Source organism: Rhagoletis zephyria, unplaced genomic scaffold (genome assembly GCF_001687245.7).
Source record: "Rhagoletis zephyria isolate East Lansing unplaced genomic scaffold, Rhagoletis_zephyria_1.1 Rzeph_scaffold_24106, whole genome shotgun sequence".
In the NCBI taxonomy this organism is placed as follows: Eukaryota; Metazoa; Arthropoda; class Insecta; order Diptera; family Tephritidae; genus Rhagoletis; species Rhagoletis zephyria.
Genome location: NW_016181164.1, coordinates 1 through 6406, shown reverse-complemented (window position 1 = coordinate 6406; position 6406 = coordinate 1). Strand labels below are relative to the sequence as shown.

Sequence of the window (6406 nt, the reverse complement as noted above, 5' to 3'; positions counted from 1 at the left end):
AAAATAGTAGTGCTGTTGCTGCTGTGCTGACAGTTTTTCAAACCCTGGTCAAAAACTGTTCTGATTTTTTTTTTTGAAATCAAAGTGTCCACGTGAAACACAAAAAAATAAAAAAAATAAATGAAATTGCAAAAAAAAAAAAAAAAAAATTGTTGCGACTTTCTTTCTTAGTAAATTTACTTGCTTCACGAAGCATTGATCCATCTTTTGAAAGGCCCAGTAAACAGCGTTTGTGCTGCTGAATTAGGTGAACGTTCCAAAAGCTGATTTTTAATCGCTTGTTTTGTATGGAAAAAGGTTTCAGATGCAAATAGATTTTGATAAATTAGAATTTTTGTGCCGAAAAAATTAAAAGTATTTGACATTTGAGACCAAATAATTTGAAAAAAACTCAAATCAGCTGCTCTACTGATACTACCTGTTCAATATGCCTTGGTTGCAACAAATTTTTATATGGCTTTGGTTAAAGTACGAAGAATATTAAAAAAAAAAAAAAATAACAAGAAATTGTAAATTATAAATATTGTGAATATTTAAAAAATCAGCAAATGGCTGAGTCAGGCCAAGGACAACTCATTTGGCAGCAACCAAATTTTCCGAGACACCCTTATCGCCAATTCCATGTGAATATATCGTACGCATAATTTAATAGGCAAAACAAAAACAAAGTCGGAAAATTTGTTTTATAATTTTTGCGAGTATTTGTTCACATGGAATTTATGATAAGACCGAATGCATTGCCTATCTGTTCATATACAGCCTCATTGCGTAAGTCGTAAATTAGGCTGAATTGTACGACTCGACAACATTAGCATTGTCTACTGTCGTGCTGAAATAAGTAAACGACGAAAATTGTCGAAAACTATGCAGTGCTGCCAAGTTTTTCCGTTTTAATACACTAGTCGAGTGGAAATTTTAGGCAATGACGCTAAATTTTCAATACGATTCGACTCTCGAAAAACGACTTGCATTCGGCACGACTCTCGCAATGAGGCTGATAATTTTTTAGTAATAATATGCAGAGGACTAACTCTACAGGGCTTTATATTTTCATTTTGTCTGCGGCAGCTACATTTTTTCGACCTCTGTTTATCATGTATGTATGTATGTATATTTTTCTAACGGCAGTTTAATTTCTGCACACAACTTATTAAAATTTCGTAGTAAACACTTTTATTTGTTGTTGTCAATTATGTATGTTGCTTTCAAATTTACATGCCTTCCGTATCCTTGTCACGCTATCTAACGCTCTTTGTCCTCATCTAGCAAGCTTCTGTGTTTATTTTTTTCAACAGAATACCCATGGCTTATTTTTGAAAGAGCTCATCTTGCGGACCATTTTTACTAGGTAAAGTCTTAGTCCAGCAGGTCTGAGTTTTGTTTAAGAGATATATGTACTCTTTGAGATCTTCAGAAAAAGATCTTTTTCAAAAATTAAGGATAGTCTGAGAACGATGAAAACTTCTCAGATCACGCCTTTTATCAAAAAAAGATTTGAAAAAGAAATTTTTGAAGGGCTTGGTTTTTTTTTAATTTCTTGCGTAAAATGCGGGACCACTCTACTTTTTGATAAGGAATACTATTCCTGAAACCACCATACAGCTTTTGTAAATATTTCATTTAAATTAAATGGCATTTAAATCAAATATGAATTCGCAATCAAGTCAGGGTTGCATTTTCCATATTTAAATAGCGGACATTTGGCATTTAAATTAAGTTTAAATATTTGATCTGAAAATTAAGCTTTTTTAATCATCAATCGCCACTTAAATTGTGCATCTGAAATTGGCCCTTAGTATTTGAACTCTTGAACAAAAATTCTTAAAACTTAAAAAATGTAGTAATAAAGGGATATTGTTAAGGCGTAGTGCAGATACAAAATATTTAACTTCCAAAAAAAAAAATCAAATTTCCTCAAACTTCAGAGATTCACTTCTTTAAGGTTTTGTAGTCGCAAAAGCCACACGTACTGTACTATGACTGCAGCGAAAATGGGCAGCGTGATGTCCTCTTTCAAAATGCTGGTGAAAATGTAATCATAAATGGGAAGAAAAATCACACTTTTGTTGTTGGTTTTAATACTTTTTTATTTTTGTGTACTTTTGTATCAATTTTAATTTGCTTTTTTTTATATATGTATGTATGTATTTATGTATGTTATATGCCATTACTTCTTTATTTTTTTTTAATAAGTATTTACAATATTTCGGTTGAATTATTTCTTTCCTTTCAACAAATACACACATATGCATGCGTGTATATGTATGTGGTTTTTGTTTTTAAATACTTTAAGCATATTATTTAAGATTTATTACACATCTATATACATACATATGCATGTACGTATTTAGTACTATTTTGTCACTAAAATTTTACCGTTTAATATATTTATTTTTTATTTTTTTTTTATATGATACATAGTTAATTTTTATCCGCCTGCTTCTGCTTAATATCTTAAAAATGTAAATTCAATATTGTGTTGCATACTTTTTGTGGTTGTAGAGATTTTATGGTTTTTAAAATTTTTATTAAATTTTTTTTCGTAATTTTTCTTCCATTGAATGTTTAAATATTTATTGTAAAACTATTTATGCTATATTATTTATATAAACATATACATATATATATATATGTATATATATGTGTATAACCTAACTTAATTGTTTATCAATAAGCTTTAAATGTGTGTGTATGCGTGGGTGTTTTTTTTAATCTATGCATTCAGATACATATACATACATACGCATTATAAGTGATGCTTGTATTTTCATAAAGAATTTCTTTTTATTTTTGCTGTGTATGTACTAAAATGCATATTTTTTAAGTGTATGTATATAAATCTTTAATGCTAGAATTAATTAAAAAAAGATTTACTAAAATTACGCAACAATTAAATTTTATTAATTTTTGTTTTTATATATTTTTTTGCTCTTTTGTCAACTGCTATCCCTCTCTGATCGCACACATATTTTTTATTCATAAGTTTAATGTAATTAAGCTTACTATAGGCTTAATGTTTACTAAATTTATATTAATTTTTTTTTTACTATACACGTAAATAAGTAATATTTTAATAGTTAAATTAAATTGTTTTGTTGAATTTTATTTTAATACTTTGTACAGTAGAAACATTAAAAAATGGATGTGCTCATCACTATTTTTCGTATGTAAATTATTATTTTTTTTTTACTTTTTAATTCTAATTTTGTAACAAAGAAAAACATTTGAAAACCGATTTTCTGACGTACAGAACATTTAAAAAACAGAAATTTTCAATCAAAAAGGCTATAAAAAATTTACTGCAAGTACGCGCAACAATCCGGCATATAAAAAAATATTTATAAAGAATTTTAATTATTTTTAACAAATCTAAACTGCAAAATAATAACTCTTCATTTCGATAACCTTCGTGCTGTCTGAGGCTGATTTTGTGTGTGTGTGTGTGTGTGTGTGCATTAAATTTTGTACATTTAAAAACATTAAAAAAAACAGTTAGTTTTTGTGTTTCATTTACAGCTTAAAATCACATTTCATTGTTTTTGCATTCTACTCGTTTTAATNTTTAACTACATCTTTTTGTTTTTAGACATCAAAGCACGACTTGTTTGTGATTTCGTTGTAAGCTTGCGAAAGCTTACGAAATTTCATAAGCTTCTACATATTTTACTTACATGAAAGCTTTACCTCTCTAAAGCTTTCACAATTTTACAAGCTGCACACGGAGATATTTTTTGCTACTTGTATTTGTGTAAATTGTATTGAAAATTCTCGCAAAATTGTGCATACTCTCTGCATAGTTTCAAAGCCAAAGCGCCTGTAGAGTTCGGCAATGATGATGACGATGATGATGATGATTGAAAAACATGCACAAACATTATTGGCAAACATTAATAATACTAAGTATGTATGTATGCATTTACATATGTATCTATGTATGTATATACAGATCGAAAATTAGCGCCTACTTATGTATGTAGAGACATCGACTATTTGTGCATAGTTTACACTGAAATTTATCGATATAGTTGTTGTTTTGAAACGCTTTACTGCTGAGGATGAGCTTGCTGATTGTTTTGCATGAAGAATTTTCATTATAAAAACGTAAAATAGTCGCATTTTTTGTTCATTTGATTTCTACTTAGTTTATATAAACTTTGATTTTCACGAAAAATATTATAGAAATTCTTCTATTTCAGCAAAAGTTTTAGCATATCTGTATGCAATTTTTATTTTGTTCGTTTTATTTGTTTTGTGTATTTTTTTTTTTTGTTTTGTTTGGTTTGCTCGCAGAAACATCAAAAGTTGCCTTTTTTCACTACGTTTTTATTTTGGTTTCTTTTTTCACAATATTTTTTTAACCAACCGTTTTCCGTTTTCTCCATTTTCTTTCACATTTTCTTGATACCCTGTTGATGGATGTGTGCCATCTCAAAGGCTGCTTTGCTTGTTCGTAACACTCGCATTTGCTTTATCGACTTTGTTTAGATGTTTGCTTTGTTTTTTGTTTTTCTAGTTGTGTTTGCCATTAGAATTACAACAACTCTTGCAGTAAATTGTCTCAATCGAATAGTGTTGAAAGTATATCGTCATTATTGTTGTTGTTGCTGGAGCCACTGGATGGCGGTGTATTCAGATCTGGTTGTGGGTCCAAGTAGGAAAGAATTTCCATGGGATCAACATCTGGTAGAAGCTGCAATAAGAAGAGCATAAATAGAATTGTTTTATTATTGAATAATACTCAGAAATATAGAATTTATTAAAGGAAAATAAAGTTGGAGTTTGCCACTGTAAAACGATACCGAAGAACTAGAATCGATTTTTGTCCAAAATAATAAACTAAGCTCGGTCTAGATCCGTGATATATTGAGTATTTTTATCTAGGCCATCTGTCGATAACACCCTGAGATGTTGTTGGATGTATGTATATTTGGACGGCGCACAGTGTGTAATTTGGCGATTTAAGGAGAATCGAAAAATGGAAGTTGGAAAAGTTCAGATACGATATCGTTCATCGTTTTAGTTTAGCAGTTATTTCTTCATACTCTTTTTTTTTGTTTCCGAGCAATAACGAAGTGGTACAATTCCGGGAAAAGCTAAAAATGGAACTACATTTATAAAAATTTAAAACATGTTCGCACTGAAATGGCATGCGATGAAATGCCCACGTACAAAAATTTCTATGCGATAAGATTTCTTATGCGAGATAAGTGAGAGTCCCGTATGCGAGTGCCCATTGCCGGTATAAACGTGGAGTAAGGTGGAGAAACGAAAATAATTTAAATGTTTTCTTATTTTTGTTTCGATTTTTGTATAGCCCTTTTAAAATACTATATTTAATGCAAATGTTGGAAACTGCCGGAAAAATGGGTCGAAGAAATTATAAAAATTTTTTACCAAATATGTATCTAATAAAAATTTTGAAAAAAATCGGTCCAAAATTACGAGATTTGAAAATACTTTGAGCCCGGCGCCACCTAAATGTTAAATATTTAGCAAAAATATTCCCGCATATGCAACCAATATACAAATAAAAAAATCTACCAAATTGGACCATAACTAACATAGATATTTTAATTATTTACTATAAAGACCTTCTCACTGGAAATGCCCATATAAAATATTTTACACACTAAATCACGTACATACTTTGGAACCCTAATTATACAGTATTAGAAATGCATAACACAAAAAAAAATTAAAAATCATAAAATCAAAATTGTGGGCGCTATGATATGCTTTGCCCCAAATCGCCCAAATTACGCACTGTGCGCCGGCAGATCCAAATTTAATAATGCCGAGTTTCCACTAAGCATTGGAATTAGAAAAAAATGGAGGCATTTAAAAAATGCCATATGGAAATGAATTTGATGACTATTTTTTCACCGTAATGACACGAATATTTTTTAATGCCCAACTTTGCCACTAAAATTTAAATTTTTGTCATTTAATGCCTAGCGAGAGTCCAGCATAAGGTGTTGTTTTAGTTTATTTACCGCACGGAATCTTACATTGTCCGCTTCAAAACTAAAAGAAAAACTTTCCCAGTACGGGTGGATGCTATACCAATACCGAACGTACATAAATAATATTTAACCCGAAAATTCTGAGAGTCACCTTTATCAAGTTCTTGCTCTCAACAAACAAGGCGATTGACCGGTCTGTTTTGAATTAAGCTACGACCGTGCCGCTGTTTATTAGGATGATAATTGCAAATCCGACGGACTTTAAACAGAACGGAACCCGTTTATATACGGTGCAGTGGCCGATGGTATTAAATATAGTACCTTCATGTAAAGAGCACAAAGTTCCACTTTGGTCCGAATTATTCGAATTACACAGAGACAACAGCTTTGATACGTCTGCAACAAGTCAGTAGAGACTTCCGACAATAAATGCATAGTTTGAA

At 30.4% G+C, this 6406-nt stretch overlaps 1 long non-coding RNA gene across 1 annotated transcript; it reads right to left on the bottom strand.

The window, feature by feature from the left end:
* Window positions 1–3561: 3561 nt before the first annotated feature.
* LOC108381865 (uncharacterized) lies at window positions 3562–6400 on the bottom strand. The gene is made up of 2 exons (XR_001849651.1): window positions 6285–6400; window positions 3562–4690 (listed from the first exon to the last, which is right to left on the bottom strand). It is a non-coding gene; the product is annotated as an uncharacterized LOC108381865 (long non-coding RNA).
* Between the last annotated feature and the right edge of the window lie 6 nt (window positions 6401–6406).